Here is a 15,122-nt window from a genome sequence, read left to right on the forward strand (position 1 = left end):
CAAAGAAAACACCCCAACATATATTCTATGAGGCATGGGCTGCCGATAGGTACTCAGGTTCTCTTATGGGCTGCAGATAGGTACTCGAGTACTCTGATAGGCTGTAGACAGGTACTCCGGTAATCTGATGGGCTGCAGATATGTACTCGGGTACTCTGGCTGCAGATAGGTACTCAGGTACTCTGATAGGCTGCAGATAGGTACTCGGGTACTCTAATGGGCTGGAGACAGGCACTTGGGTACACTATTGGGCTGGAGACAGGCTCTCTTGTACTTTGGGCTGGAGACAGGTACCTGGCTACTCTGATGAGCTGGAGATAGGTACTCGGGTACTCTGATGGGCTGCAGATAAGTATTCAGGTGCTCTGTTGGGCTGCAGATAGGCACTCTGGTAATCTAGGCTGGAGATAGGTACTCTGATGGGCTGGTGGCAGGTACTCAGGTACTCTGGTGGGCTGCAGATAGGTACTTGGGTACTCTGGGCTGGGGACAGGTACTTGGGTACTCTGATGGGCTGGTGACAGGTACACGAGAGTGGTAACGGCCAGATGTCATATGACGCCCGCCCAGAGGGAGAGAGTGTTCCTGCGTTATTTTACTATGGCCCGGTAAGGAAGTGGTTAAGATAAAAACCTTCTAACATTACAAGCACTTTAAGGGAATCCATTGGGGACCCCCAGGTCACCAGAACTAGTATCCCCATTGAAAGATTTCCCCTCTATTACTTTTCTGGGGACAACCCAAAATTTGAGATTTTCTTTTTACTTTCACTTTCAATGATAATGATAAACAGGACAAATAGAGAGGGTGAGTCTCTTTAACAGGGGCACAGAAAGCAATAAAAACTGAAAAGCTTTGTAATCCCTCTGCACTCTATTCAAAACTAAAAGAAAAGTTTTGTCTTTAGCTATACTTTAAGTATGTTGTATGTCATTACAGGACACAAGCTGGTGGGAGGAACAGGGCCGATCCTGGACGGGGTGCACGGGGTGCAGTGCACCCGGGCGCCACAGAGGTGGGGGCGCTGCAGCGCCAGAGTGCTCCCCTCCCTCCTCCTCCTCCTCTCCTTGTCCGTAGTAGGCGAGCTCTCTCCGCCGGTCACCGCAGCCGCTGCCGCTTTGTTTTTTGCCGAAGCCCATCCCCCCTCCCTCCTCCTGTCAGAGGAGGAGAGCGGAGATAGCTGGAGATCGGAGCAGCTGTGTCTCTGTGTGCAGAGAGACCAGCCGCGCAGTGACGTCACGGGGGGGTCTGTGCCCGTGTTCCAGCTCTCCTCATCCTGTGTGCAGCTCCCGCCTGCTGCCCAAGCCTGACACACTCTCGCTCTGTTCTCCACCCGGGTGTTTTTTAATTAGCTCAATGGAGGGGGGGGGGTTTGTCGGGGGTCTATACTAATGGAGGGGGGGTTGTCCTGGGGGGGTCTATACTAATGGAGGGGGGGTTTGACCTGGGGGGTCTATACTAATGGAGGGTGGGTGGTTTGTCCTGGGGGGGTCTATACTAATGGAGGGGGGTGGTTTGTCCTGGGGGGTCTATACTAATGGAGGGGGGTTTGTCCTGGGGGTCTATACTAATGGAGGGGGGTCTATACTAATGGAGGGGTGGTTTGTCGTGGGGGGGGTCTGTACTAATGGAGGGGGGTGGTTTGTTCTGGGGGGGTCGGTACTAATGAAGGGGTGGGTGGTTTGTCCAGGGGGGTCTATACTAATGGAGGGGGGGTGGTTTGTCCTGGGGGGGTTGTACTAATGGAGGGGGGGTGGTTAGTCCTGGGGGGTCGGTACTAATGAAGGGGTGGGTGGTTTGTCCAGGGGGGGTCTGTACTAATAGAGGGGGGGTGGTTTGTCCAGGGGGGTCTATACTAATGGAGGGGGGGTGGTTTGTCCTGGGGGGGGTCTGTACTAATGGAGGGGGGTAGTTAGTCCTGGGGGGGTCGGTACTAATGAAGGGGTGGGTGGTTTGTCCAGGGTGGTCTGTACTAATAGAGGGGGGGTGGTTTGTCCAGGGGGTCTATACTAATGGAGGGGGGTGGTTTGTCCTGGGGGGTCTGTACTAATGGAATGGGGTGGTGTGTCCAGGGGGGGTCTATACTAATGGAGGGGGGGTGGTTTGTCCTGGGGGGTCTGCACTAATGGAGGGGGGTGGTTTGTCCTGGGGGGGTCTGTACTAATGGAGGGGGTGGTTTTTCCTGGGGGGTCTGTACTAATAGAGGGGGAGTGGTTAGTCCTGGGGGGGTCGGTACTAATGAAGGGGTGGGTGGTTTGTCCAGGGGGGTCTGTACTAATGGAGGGGGTGGTTTGTCCTAGGGGGGTCTGTACTAATGGAGGGGGGGTGGTTTGTTCTGGGGGGTCTGTACTGATGGAGGGGGGTGGTTAGTCCTGGGGGGGTCGGTACTAATGAAGGGGTGGGTGGTTTGTCCAGGGGGGGTCTATACTAATGAAGGGGGTGGTTTGTCCTGTGGGGGCTGTACTAATGGAGGGGGGGTGGTTTGTCCTGGGGGGGTCTGTACTAATGGTGAGGGGGTGGTTTGTCGAGGGGGGTGGTTTGTCCTGGGGGGGCTGTACTAATGGTGGGGGGTGGTTTGTCCTGGGGGTCTGTACTAATGGAGGGGGGTGGTTTGTTCTGGGGGTCTGTACTAATGGAGGGGGGTGGTTTGTCCTGGGGGGGTCTGTACTAATGGAGGGGGGTGGTTTGTTTTGGGGGTCTGTACTAATGGGGGGTCTGTACTAATGGAGGGGGGGTGGTTTGTCCAGGGGGGTCTGTACTAATGGAGGGGGGTGGTTTGTTCTGGGGGTCTGTACTAATGGAGGGGGGTGGTTTGTCCTGGGGGGGTCTGTACTAATGGAGGGGGGTGGTTTGTTTTGGGGGGTCTGTACTAATGTAGGAGGGGTGGTTCTGTACTAATGTAGGGGGGTGGTTTGTTCTGCGGGGGTCTGTACTAATGGAGGGGTGTGGTCCTGTACTAATGGAGGGGGGGTGGTTTGTCCTGAGGGGGAGTCTGTACTAATGGAGGGGTGGTTGGTTTGTCCTGAGGGGGGTCTATACTGATAGAGGGGGGTGTTTTGTCCTGGGGGTCTGTACTGAGGGAGGGGTTTATACTTAGTGGGGGATCTGCACCGACAGAGGGGGGTCTATACTTAGTGGAGGGGGGGTCTGTACTGAGGGGTGACTATAGTTGGTGGAGGGGGGATGATACCATGTTTTACCGCACCGGTGACACCCCTCTCCCTCTCCTCTTCACGCGCGCTGCTGTACTAGTGAGCGGCGCACTATGTTTCTTCCCCCCGCCTTCATATCGGCCAGGGAAGAAAAAAAATGGAGCAAATAAGAGGATTGTGGGATATGTAGTCCCGAGGACTGGTAGCCCCACTGTAACACGGAAACTGCAGCCCACACAGCATGCTCAGCTGAATGGGAGAGAGAGAGAGAGCCAGGAGCCCGGGAAAGCTTTCAGGGAAGTACACCCAGAACTCCAGAGGGAGAGATCAGTGCTGAGGGAACACCATCAGAGAGAGAACCCCGCTGCCCTGCGCCACCAGAGGGAAAGCCACACAGCCTAGCGCCATCCTAGGCAGAGAAAGGAATGGAGTCATTGCCAGAATACAGATCTGGGTGCTACCCAGCGGAGTATTCAGAGTGAGCTGACTCCTGATCAGAGGAACCGTTGTTGCTGTATCGCTGGGTCAGGTGAGAGGGCCGATCGGCCATTATCTACTAACGTCCATAGGAACTGCAGTCTCTGACCATCTCTTGTAACATATCTGCAGTCTCTGACCATCTCTTGTATCATGTTTGCAGTCTTTGACCATCTCCTGTACTATGTCTGCAGTCTCTGACCATCTCCTGTATTATATCTCCAGTCTCTGACCATCTCTTGTATCATGTCTGCAATCTCTGACCATCTCCTGTACTATGTCTGCAATCTCTGACCATCTCCTGTACTATGTCTGCAGTCTCTGACCGTCTCCTGTAGTATGTCTGCAGTCTCTGACCATCTCCTGTACTATGTCTGCAATCTCTGACCATCTCCTGTAATATGTCCACATTCTCTGACCATCTCCTGTACTATGTCTGCAGTCTCTGATCATTTCCTGTACTATGTCTGCAGTCTCTGACCATCTTTTGTAACATGTCTGCAGTCTCTGACCATCTCCTGTACTATGTCTGCAATCTCTGAGCATCTCCTGTAATATGTCCGCATTCTCTGACCCTCTCCTGTACTATGTCTGCAGTCTCTGACCATCTCCTGTACTATGTCTGCAGTCTCTGACCATCTTTTGTAACATGTCTGCAGTCTCTGACCATCTCCTGTATTATATCTCCTGTCTCTGACCATCTCCTGTATTATATCTCCTGTCTCTGACCATCTCCTGTATTATGTCTGCCGTCTCTGACTATCTCTTATAAAATGTCTGCAGTCTCTGACCATCTCTTGTAACATGTCTGCAGTCTCTGACCATCTCTTGTATCATGTCTGCAGTCTCTGACCACCTCTTGTATTATGTCTGCAGTCTCTGACCATCTCCTGTACCATGTCTGCAGTCTCTGACCATCCTCTGTATCATGTCTGCAGTCTCTGACCATCTCCTGTACTATGATTGCAGTCTCTGATCATCTCTTGTATCATGTCTGCAGTCTCTGACCATCTCCTGTACTATGTCTGGGGGCTCTTTCTAACAGACTCTCTAACAGAAGCCCTCTCTGTGTGCATCAGAGAGACTCCCCTCCAGGTCTCATTAGTGTACTCTCTTCCTGTATTTTCTTTATTGTTAAAAGATCATGGGAGGATCCCAGGGTAAGGAAGACTTCTTAGGGGAGCATCTCTGTGTTTGAGTCGTTGCCTTAGTAACATTTGTAAAGGGGAGGAGTTGGTAAAGATGACCACGCCCACGTGGGGGCGCCAGAAATATTTCTGCACCCAGGCGTCTGTGACCCTAGGATCGGCCCTGGGGAGGAACCATAGTTTGTGGCAGGGAAGCATCAGCAACATGGTGGCATTTCAACACACAGGCCACCAGACAGGTAAGTACATAGGGGGTTACTTACTAAAGGCAAATCCACTCTGCACTACAAGTGCACTTGGAAGTGCACTGCAAATGCACTTGGAAGTGCAGTCGCTGTACATGCAAGGAAAATAAAAAACTGCAATTTGGCTTGCACATGATTGGATGATAAAATCAGCAGAGATTCCCCTAATTTCGGATCGACTGCACTTCCAAGTACACTTGCAGTGCACTCGTAGTGCACAGTGGATTTGCCGTAGTAAATCAACCCCATAGTCTCATCTTTTAAAGGCTACACTTAAATGACTTTTGATTCTAACAATCAAATATAGAAAATGTAGTAAAGCAAAAAAACACATATATGCTCATCATAAGTGCAAACAGTCTATGTGCCTTCAAAATCATTTTGTCTAAATTAAAGGGAGCTACTGCAGGTGGAAACTAAGCATGTCTGTAAAAAAGAAATGCTAAGCAATAGACCTACAATACCTAATACAATTGACCTATAATACTAAAATGCATGCTGTATAAACAAATAATGTAATTAATGCTTTTATATTTACACTAATGCCCTGTACACACGGTCAGACATTGATCGGACATTCCGACAACAAAATCCATGGATTTTTTCAGACGGATGTTGGCTCAAACTTGTCTTGCGTACACGCGGTCGGACAAAGTTGTCGGAAAATCAGATCGTTCTGAACATTGTGACGTAAAACACGTACGTCGGGACTATAAACGGGTCAGTAGCCAATAGCTTTCGTCTCTTAATTTATTCTGAGCATGCGTGGCACTTTGTGTGTTGGAATTGTGTACACACAAAGTTTGAGAGTGTGCTACAAAATTTTCCAACAACAAAAAAATCCGTTGTCGGAAAATTTTATAGCAAGCTCTCAAACTTTGTGTGTCGGAAATTCCTATGGAAAATGTGTGATGGAGCCCACACACAGTCGGAATTTCCGACAACAAGGTCCTATCACACATTTTCCATTGGAAAATCCTATCGTGTGTTAATGTAAACAATAAAATATCACATAAAGTATTCAACTGACCTGACAATCCTGTGAATAACGCACTTCTTATTCCTGGGTGGCTACGCTCACTTACTCCATTGTATCTATGGAGGGAGTCACCCAGGCTGCTGTTCTGTTTTTGACTACAAAACAGATTTTTCTCTCCTCATCTCCATTACATGTTTTTAGTGGTGGGGGTATGTAGTTTACAGAAGACAGCATGGAAGAAAGAGATTGTTAGTGCTTTCAGTTAATCTCACATGAAGTTACAAGAACTGTGCATTATTAGCAAGATCAATGTGTATTTCCTGTACATCCTGAAAGTGTTTTTAGCCTGGAAAATGAAAACGAATGCAGTCACCACATTCAAGGGCTAGTGAACAGCAATATATAAAATTTTTGCTTTCTGTTTAGATATCCTGTAAAAAAACAAAAGAAAAAAACACTTAGTTACTGTATACTTGAATAATTGTTATATTAAAATTGAATTGCTTGAAAATGTTTTACTGAATTTATAAATTGTCTTTATATTTCCTATTTTTCTCTTGACTAAAGTAAAAGTACCAGAGGAATGTGTGAATTTTCATTAAAACCGTTGAACCAAGGTAAAACTATTAAAAAATGTGTTGCATTTGGAACCACATCAGCTCCCCAATCCAACTGTATTTATTTTTACCTCAGGCAGCATGGAAAAAGGACATTTAGTAGCAGAGTGTAGACAAAGGAAACATCCTTACCAAATCTTACACAGTCCAAAAAGAATTGATACATCAAAAAAAAACTATACACTTAAAGTGGAGTTCCACCCACTTTTACAACTCTTCAGCATCCCTCACTAAACTGTGCACTGTAAACGAATTGGATATTTTTAATTTTTTTTTCTCAGCACCTACTGTATATCTGCTGTATTCATTTTTCACTTCCTCCTCCCTGGCCGTGGGCCAACGCATCATTTCCTGTTTGCAATGCCTTCTGGGAAGGGGCGGCAACTTCCTCTGACCATGCCGTTGCTATGGAAACCTGACCTGAAACCTATTACACTGCTTGTGCTGCACTGAGCACGTGCGAGATCTGCAAGGATGAGATCCAGGAAGAAATACAGTCTGGCTTCAGATGCCCACATTTAAGATGGCTACGGCCTGCTGTAAGTTTATAAAGTAAAAAACTACTGCTATAAACTAACAAAACAGACCTTAGTTTACAGACTAACTTTACTAGAATACATTAAACTTGTGTATTATAGGGGTATTTTTATTTAAAAAGTATAATTTCGGCTGGAACACCACTTTAGGATAGTTCTTAATGACATTGGCTGTATGTTTGGGGTCGTTGTTCTGCTGCAGAATAAATGTGGGGCCAATCACACCCCTTCCTGATGGTATGGCATGATGGATAAGTATCTGCCTGTATTTCTCAGCATTGAGACACCATTGATCCTGACCAAATCTCCAACTCTATTTGTAGAAATGCAGCCCCAAACTTGCAAGGAACCTCCATATGCTTCACTGTTGCCTGCAGACACTCATTATTGTACTACTCTCCAGCCCTTCGGTGAACAAACTGCCTCCTGCTACAACCAAATATTTCAAGTTTTGAATCATCAGTCCAGAGTACCTGATGCCATTTTTCTGCATCCCAGTTCCTATGTTTTTGTGTATAGTTGAGTCACTTAGCCTTGTTTCCATGTCAGAGGTATGGCTTTTTGGCAACAGTTCTTCCATGTCAGTGGAAGATAAAGCTGATCATCATAGAAGATAAAAGCATATTTAATATGATCATCAGCTCCATCTAGTGGCCATAATGTGGTATTTTCCTGATTCGCTCTGTTCTTAGGCATCATTCACACTGGCCTACAAAACTGCACATCTGTGAGAAGGGCCATCTTCAGCCCCCTGGAATGCACAGGTGTTCCATGCAAGGGCATGCAAGCAGCAGGTTGAAATCAATGACAAGCAGCCAGCTGCATAGATCTGCAAGGACTTCTGCATGCATCCTAGAGTGTACATTCATGCATGGAACAGAATACAGTCTGTCTGCAGTGTGACCCCAAGTGAGAGTCTCAGACCTCTGCCTGAGCAGATATGAGGATATGGGAGGGGACCACCTATGGGCCCTGGTTACTATAAAAATCCATTCAAGTTAACATAAAGCTGTGAATCTAAAAAGTTGCTGTAGTGTTGAATATGATTAAAGTGGATGTAAACCCAATGTCATCCTTTCTAAACTACTGCCATAGGGGTTATCTATAAGGATATACATGCCTCCTGCATGTATCTTTTCCTGTCAAATGTCTCCCCTCTGTCTGTTATGAGACCCGAAAAATAGCATATTCTGTGGGTGGGTCTGTTGTCTGGAGCTCGGTGGGTGGAGTCGTGATGTCAGTAGACTCCCCGCCCACCTCTACACTCTTTGTCAATATGCATGTTCTCCTGTTTATTTCTAACACTGAACTTCTGCTGAACTTCTGCTATGATCTCTAACATCCAGTGAAAAGACAGGAAAGTAACCACATGACTTCAGCATGCCCAATCATGCTGAGGTGTGGAACAGCCAATCCTTGCAGAGCTGCTGAAGAAAGGAGTGGGGGAGGGAATTAAAAAATACTGCATGTGTCTTAGGCTGTCATTCACAACAAGGGGGAGTATTTGACAAAGTTTTTCTCAGTTTGTCAAGATTTTTCTCACTGAACAATAAAAGAGGATTGCTCAGAGATGGATTAACTCTGTGTGGCAAGACTGGGCTCAAATGATAGGAAATCTTATACTCTACAGTATGATAAAAAACATTTTCAGGTTTACATCCACCTTTATTTTCTGTTGGGATTTCACAAAATTGATTATATCTATGCCTTTCCCACCCAAATGAGAATTAGATCATAGACATACAGTATCTAAAGATAATGTTAAGACCATATCTGGTACCAGGATTGAAAAGTTTAGTAGCCCATTGCACCAGGGGACGAATTTTGGACCTGTAGCAGTGCCCTCCCTTCATTTGTAGAAAGTGTTGTTGTTCGAAGGTGAAGACGTTTTCCAGATCTTTGTATAGAATGGGATCTTTTTCTTTATCCTCCTGTATGTCAATAGGCAATCAAACCTTATGAAGGGTTAAATAATTGTTCAATATAATGATGAATACTATTTCAGGCGGGGGGGCGCATGCGCACATTAGCGGGAAATGGCAGCCTAGTCACACGCGCCGTGCTGCCGGACCTGTGCAACTCGGCTGATACCGCACTGCTTCATCCCCGACATGGCTAATTGAGCTCCCGCGCATGCGGACATCACCAGGCACCCAGGGGCATGTACCGGACATCCAAGCAGGAGCAGAATTACCGCTCCCAGCAGAAGGCTACCTCCGCCACAACAAGGGGCAAGATGGCATCCAAACCTCCTAAGCCCGATGACTCCACGAGGCTCTCGGCGGCGGAATCACTCTCTCCAGCTGACAGTTTGCAGAAGTTCCCATGGACTTGGTAAGCCCTCTAACCACTTCCTCTGAAGATAAGCTCTCTAAATTCTACTATTTAGTGCGGGATGAGATCTCCACGGCCTCCCGCAAGCTCTCCTCTGACCTGATGAGGGACCCTAAAGAGCTAGGCCACCGCACAAATCAGTTAGCCGCTACTGTATTAGAGGGTCTTGAAGATGGGGTAGATAAGTTCAATACTGAACTGGAGAGCCTGCGTGACAAGCTAGAGGATGCTGAAAACAGGGCCCGCAGGGATAACCTCTGCATCCGTGGAATCCTGGAGGCAATAACTGATTTACAAGGCACTGCTACTGCTTTTTTCCAGGAACTGGCTCCTGAACTCCTGCTTGAATGTTTGGAATTTGACTGCATACATAGATCCCTAGCTCCCAAACCCACTGAGTGCCCACCAAAGGATGTCATTATAAAATTCCATTACTATCGTACTAAGAAGAGACTTTTGGTCTTTTGCATGAGAGCGCTTTGATCATTCCTTTCAGGGCAACTTCCTTCAACTATTTACAGATCTTTCTCCGGTCACAATTGCCAAATGAAGGATTTTGAAGCCCTACCTACAGATCCTGCAGACACAAGGAATTAAGTACAGATGGGGGTCCCCCTTTAAACTTTCCTTCTCATATCAAGGCCGCAAGTTCCTGGCCTCCTCGTTGCCCGACCTACGATGCCACTTCCAGGAGTTTTAATTCAAGCTCCCACCTTCACAAATGGAGCCCTTTTCTTGATTTCACTTCAGGTCCTCTCAACCTACCCGCAAGCCATCCCAGGCTTCCCTCCAAGGCTCTCAGGCCCTTCGCTCCCTTCAGGCCCAACGCTTCCAGGATGTGCCCACTGGCTGAAAATCCCAATTTCTCAGGATTCTCTCACGCATTTTAGCAAGAGCCTGGGCTTGCCCTCGGGTTTAACACTTTTTGCTGCCTGTTGTTGGTTGCAGCTGCTGGAATTTATTTTGGTTTCTTTTCCATTTACCGTATGATTATTCAGTGCCATACAGATGGTATCCTATATTGGTTTATATACAGTAGCTCATCATATTAACATATTTGTATTGTTCTTCACCCACATGCAGGTTGCACTGGCGTGTGGGGGTTCTACCGCCATAGGCTGCCCAATTAGAGAGATGGCAGGCCCAGGTGGGGTTTAATCGCATTCGTCATGCTAACTGCACAATGTTTAATTGTTCTGTTTATCTTACTTTAAGTCCCTTCTGTGGCCGAGGGTCGGGGTAATTCCTCTCATTATTGATCGGGCTTGGCTGTAAGTATATTTTATTTTTTTGCTCAAATTGCTTAATTGGTAAACTTTGGGCCTGCTATTTAGTACATTGCCTACCCTCCTTCATTACTCATTACGATTTCTGGATTCTACCTTTTGAACTTCGCGCCGAACATAGCGCTATCTGAGAATTTTGTTATCCAAACCATTTATAGAATCTTCAAGTGATTACATTTTCTACAGTTAACTATATAGTGCAATAGAGCCGAGCTGGTCCGGCAGACCAATGCTCCCCCAATGAGTCGGCACTTGACTGGGATCATGGTCCCGGTCAACCTCTGACCCTCCTGTGGGCCTTTAGACTCACCAGTCTATCATGCTCCCAGTTTTTCTTGGCCTTCTGTCTTCTTTTCTGACTCTATTTCTCTATCACTCTTTTAATGACTCTCTCGATCTCATTCTTTTTTATTTTTTCTGGAGTCCACGCGGTGTGTGGTTTGGGAAGTTTTTATATTCCTTTTTTTTTATACACCAATTGGTTGTCTTTAACCACTTCAGCCCTGGAAGGATTTGCTCCCTTAATGACCAGGCCATTTTTTCTGATACGGCACTGCGTTGCTATAACTGACAATTGCGCGGTCGTCCGACATTGTGCCCAAATACAACGTCCTTTTTTTCCCACAAATAGAGCTTTCTTTTGGTAGTATTTGCTCATCTCTGTGGTTTTAAATTTTTGCGGTATAAACAAAAAAAGAGTGACAATTTTGAAAAAGAAAAAATATTTTTTACTTTTTGCTATAATAAATATCCAAAAAAAAAATGTAAAAAAACTAATTTCTTCATCAGTTTAGGCCAATATGTATTCTTCTACATATTTTTGGTAAAAAAAAATCACAATAAGCGTATATTGATTGGTTTGCGCAAAAGTTATAGCGTCTACAAAATAGGGAATAGATTTATGGCATTTTTATTATTATTTTTTTTTTTAATAGTTATGGCGGTGATCTGGAATTTTTAGCGGGACTGCGACATTGTGGCGGACAGGTTGGACACTTTTGACACTTTTTTGGGACCACTGACATTTATACAGAGATCAGTGCTATAAAAATACACTGATTACTGTATAAATGTCATTGGCAGAGAAGGGGTTAACAATAGGGGGTGATCAATGGGTTAAGTGTGTTCCCTAGGTGTGTTTGGAACTGTGAGGGGATGGGACTGACTAGAGGAGGAGCCAGATCGCTGTTCCTACTTAGTAGGAACAGATGATCTGTCTCTCCTCTCCTGTCAGAACAGAGATTTGTGTGTTTACACACACAAATCCCTGTTATGGCTCTCGTGTCCGTGATCGCAGGTTGCCAGGGGCGATCGCGCCCGCCGGCCACACGCGTCAGGTCCCCCCGCTGTGCATTGGGCGTGTGTGCGCCAGCTATGGCTCTCAAAGGAGCCGCCGTACGGGTACGGCAATTCACGCAGCGTTGCCACTCTGCCGTGGTATATCGGCGTGAGCCGGTCGGCAAGTGGTTAAATGTTCAAGGCATGAATTCCCCCATAAGAGAGTGAAGGTTTTTAAATATCTTTAAAAACAGCAGATTGATAGAACTTGTTTGCAGGAGACCCATTTTTTTCTTCCTCTTCCTGCCCTAGACATTTCAATGCTCAGTATTCTCAGGTGTTTTTTAGCTAATGGTAATGCTAACTAAACAAAGAGGAGTGCTCATAGCCCTTCGCAATTCAGTTCTGTTTAGTTGCACTAAGCAGATAGCAGATCGCAGATGCAAACGGCAGATATCTTGTGCTTCAAGGCTCTATTTAAGATACTGATGTCACCATTATGATTTATTAATCATAACTCTAACCCAGGACTGTTTCTAGCCCATATTTGCACCTTGTTGACATCCCACCTAAGGGGTACTCTCCTCCTGGCTGGAAACTCTAACGTGGTACTGAATCCCATATCCCTCAGAACGAAGTGCTGTGTCCCCTGACCTGAAAAAATGTTCTTATTCCCTGCCATCTTGATCTGGTAGACCTCTGGAGGGAGTTTCACCCATTTGGTAGAAGTTATACCTACTACTCTCACCCTCAGCACTCCCACTCTAGAATTGACCACATGTTTATTTTGCGAAAACATCTTCCCTTAGTGTGTTCTGCATCTATTCTTGCTGCTCCATGGTTGGACCATGATCCTGTTCTGGTTGTTTGTCACTCTCTATTATGTAAGCTTCAGTACTCATCTTGGGTCATGAATGATTCGCTTTTGTCTCTTAAAGACATTCAGGCAGATCTATTGAAAACTTCTGTGGAATACTTTTGCCTCAATTGTGCATCAGTTTCCTCCCCTTTGACTTTCTGGGAGGCAAATAAAGCTGTGCTTAGAGGGCAAATTATTCAACTGGCCATGAAATGCAAACGAGAACATCAGCAGTGTAGGTTAGAATCACAATCAGAGCTACTCTCTATTTCCTTCAAACAATCCCCCACTCCCGTTAATCGTACACTCCTGGAACAAGCTCACACTGAATTGCACCTATGTTTTATCAATAACATGGAGCGCACTCTGCGCTGGTCCCGCCAGAACTGGTACGCCAAAGCAAAAAAAAAACAAATGCAATGCTGGCCAACAGGTTGCATACTTTTAACCCTAAATTCACTCCTATCACTTTGCGTATCCGTCACAATGTTCTCACTGGCAACCCAATTCGGGTGTTGGACCAATTCCACCATCGACTCACCACACTATATTCGGCCCATAATCAGCCTAGTAGTCAAGATACAGAAACTTTCTTACAAAGCCTCTTATTGACCATATTTTCTACTTAACATACGACCCTTGTGGATCGTGATATTCAGGAATCAGAGGTTCTACAATGTATTAAGGAATGGAAAATCGGCAAAAGGCCTGGTCCGGATGGCTTCATGGAACTCTATTATAGAAAGTTGGCCGACATCTTAGCCCCCCATTTGACAGCCATGTACAATTCAGTCAAGAACGGCTAGAATTTTTCACCTGATCTGTTGACCGCCAATATAGTTATATTACTAAAATGCCTGAGCGTAATCATTCCTTATGGGCCAACTTTAGACCTATTTCATTCATCAATATAGAGATGAAAATCCTCACCAGAATCTTGCCTAACCACCTAAACTCATTTCTTCCTCACCTAATCAAAAAAGACCAGGTAGGGTTTGTTCCTCAATGCCAAGCCGGGGATGCTATCAGACGGTTTATACAGATACAACACATCGCCCGCAAACGTTCCATGAAAACTATGCTTTCATCGCTCGATGTGAATAAGGCTTTGATACTCTGTCATGGCCTTACCTTTTATCTGTACTCCATCATTATGGCTTTGGTGCCTCATTCCTAATTCGGTTGACGGCGTTGTATGATTTTCCTCAAGCCCAAATTAAACATTATGGGTTTGAATCCTCCATTTTTCCTATCAGGAAAATATGACGTATCTCCCAAAACTACTATACTTTTTTAGAGTATTACCCATTTCAATCCCTTCATACATTCTACGTATCCATCAGCGTCAGCTTTTTAAATTTGTTTGGGGTTCTACCCATCCTCAAATTGGCAAACAGGTTCAATGGCGGCTTCTCGGTTCCCAATTTACAAGCTTAATACATACCCAGATTCCGACTTGACCATAGCAGGATGGGTTTCTATCCACTACTCTCTTTTTTGTACCCCCTCTCCCATGATGAGACCCATTCATAATTATCATTATCTATTACCAATTTTAGATTTTTACAGTGCATCTGCTCCTGATGAGTGTAGCTATTCCACAAAATCTGTCGAGCAATTGAATGCTACCTATGTGTTTACATCCCATGAACATCTCATAATCTATATTGTATTATGCTGTTGTTATCATATATGGCTCTATAATTTATGTACATGGATCAAATGAGTCTGTTATTCTGTGTATTACTATTTATTATGCTATTATGCTTGTATGTATCACATGTTATGAAATAAACCTTTTTGTTTTATACACATATTATTCCTTGTTTACATTGATATAGTTATACTATTATTTTTTTTGTTTACAAAAGTTTTATTTGGAAGTTTAAGTAACAAAAATACAAAGGTTATTCAGGTTACAAAATATATATATAAAACATTAATATACAGTGACAAGTGGAAAAGAGGTATGATGACAAGTCAAGTACAAATAAGTAGCAATAGTCATACATTTTTACAGGTTCACATGTAGTTTTGTATTAAACTTAGTTAAGTAGTATTCCAGAAAGACCATTTCTTGTTATGAATGTGTGTTGAATTATTTAGAGTGTGGTAAATGCATTCAGAAATTTTAAAATTGTTTGTCTTCCAGTTGTATGCAATCATCCAATGGATGGAACTGCACAATGAGTGGAATAATCTCATGCATGG

This window comes from Aquarana catesbeiana, linkage group LG01 (assembly GCF_042186555.1).
Source record: "Aquarana catesbeiana isolate 2022-GZ linkage group LG01, ASM4218655v1, whole genome shotgun sequence".
Taxonomy (NCBI): domain Eukaryota; kingdom Metazoa; phylum Chordata; class Amphibia; order Anura; family Ranidae; genus Aquarana; species Aquarana catesbeiana.